Source organism: Belonocnema kinseyi, chromosome 7, assembly GCF_010883055.1.
Source record: "Belonocnema kinseyi isolate 2016_QV_RU_SX_M_011 chromosome 7, B_treatae_v1, whole genome shotgun sequence".
NCBI lineage: Eukaryota > Metazoa > Arthropoda > Insecta > Hymenoptera > Cynipidae > Belonocnema > Belonocnema kinseyi.
In genome coordinates this window covers 111,893,907-111,896,112 of record NC_046663.1, presented here as the reverse complement: position 1 = coordinate 111,896,112, position 2,206 = coordinate 111,893,907, and positions in this window count along the sequence as shown.

The window sequence follows — 2,206 nt, the reverse complement described above, 5'->3', positions numbered from 1 at the left end:
TGGATAAAAACTCAATTATTTGATTGAAAAATTAATTATTTTGTTGAAAATGTAACTATATTGTAAAAAAGTCTTCTTTTCTATCAAAAATTCAAATACTTTGTTAAAATTATTATTTCTTTTATTTAAAGGTTCATCTCTTTCGTTGAAAATACATTTTTGAAACTGACAATTAATCTATACCATCTTTGATTAAGAAATCATGTATTTTGTTAACAATTCGTCTTTTTTTATAGAAATTATCAACTGTAAATATTTTTTGGTTGCCAAGTCGTTTTGTTGTAAATGCAACTATATTGTTAAAAATTAAAATCATAATTTTTGCCTTTAAGTTAGGTTAAAAATTCAGCTCTTTTAAAGATAATACTCTTTTTCACTTTAAAAGTACAAAATTTATTATAATTAAATTGACGTTTTTTAGTAGAAATTTAATCTTTTTGGTTGAAAATGTATCATTTTTGGTCAAAAATGCAATTGTTTGGTTAAAATATGAACTGTACATCTTCTTGGGTTTAAAAGTCGATTATTTCACTAAGAGTTTTTTTTTTCAATTCAATTTTTTATCACAGCTTTTATCTGGAAATTGAACTATTCCATTTTTGGTTAAACTTTATCCTGTAAATTGTATTAGTTAAAACACCGATTATTTGTTAGAAAATTAATTTTTTTTTCGATTATGACTTGAAATATTATTTCAGTATAAAAATTTTTTATTTTTAACCCATTCAATTTGAAATTTTTTAATTAAAAAAAGAAAATTTCGTGAATTATCAGCAATATTTGACCATTCATTTAAAACAATCCATTACAAACAACTGTTAAAAATTATACAAATTTGAACAGAATGATTCGAAATAGAAAGCCTTGAATTGTTAAATTTGTAATGAGCTAGATTTTAAGGTTAAACGCTACAATTTTAATTTAAAAAAAGATTCAGAATTAACTTAAAACTTGAAATTATTTCAAATAATTTGAAACACGATTTAGACTTTTGCAGATTTAAAAAAAAAAAGCTTTTTAAAAATTGTACAGTATTAAAAAGAATGAAAAAAATTGTTGTGATTGCTAATAACATTAAAAATGATTTTTTATTTTGACAAATAAATTTTAAGTGATTATTTGAAAACATTTTAAAAATTTAAAAAAAAAATCCGGAAGATTTTAAGGAAATTTCTTTATTTTGCAGTTTTTTTAATTTTAGAAAAAAATTTAATTAACAAAATATATCAATTTTCAACCCAAAAGTTTACTTTTTAACAAATTAAATTAATTTTCTATCAAATAATTGGTGGTTTAACTAAGACAATGTACAGGATAAAGTTTCAATCAAAAATTGAATAGTTCAAATTCCAGATAATAACGATTAATTTTTAATCAATTCTAGAATAGTTACATTTTCAGATAAAAAAAAAATAATTTTTAATCGAAAAAATAAATTTGTAATAAATTTGTTAAATTCTGAACCAATAACATGAATTTTCGACCAAGTAAATTAATGATCTACAAAGAGTCAAATTTCAAACAAAACACACGAATTTTCAACGAAATTATTTAATTTTAAAGTCAATAAAACGAATTATCTACCAAAAGTTGATTTTTTTCGGCGAAAAATATGAGGTTTCAATCAAAGAGTTAAACTTTCAACCAAATATTAAAATTTTAAGCATAATTATAAAACCTTGTTGAAAATAACAGTATTTTTTTTATAAAGTAATTCAACTCTGAGTGAAATAATCGACTCGTAAACCCAAGAAGATGTACAGTTCATATTTCAGCCAAACAATTGCATTTTTGACCAAAAATGATACATTTTCAACCAAAAAGATTAAATTTCTACCAAACAAGGTCAATTTACAACAAAATAGATGAACTTTCAACAAAATGATTTAATTTTAAAGTCAAAAAGAGTATCATCTACAAAAAAGCTAAATTTTTAACCTAAAAATATGATTTTTCAACCAAAATTTTAATTGCCGACCAAATAGTTTAACTTTCTATCAAATTGTTGACTTTTAACGCTCAAAGATGCAATTTTAACAAAAAAGTAAAATTTTTAACAAAAAATTTAATTTGAAGGCAAATAGTTGAATTTTCAACTATAATCATGAATCCTTAATAAGAAAAAATTAATTTTTTTACTAAGTACTTCAACTGTAAGTGAAAGTTAAACTATTTGGTCGACAATTAAAATTTTGGTTGAAAAATC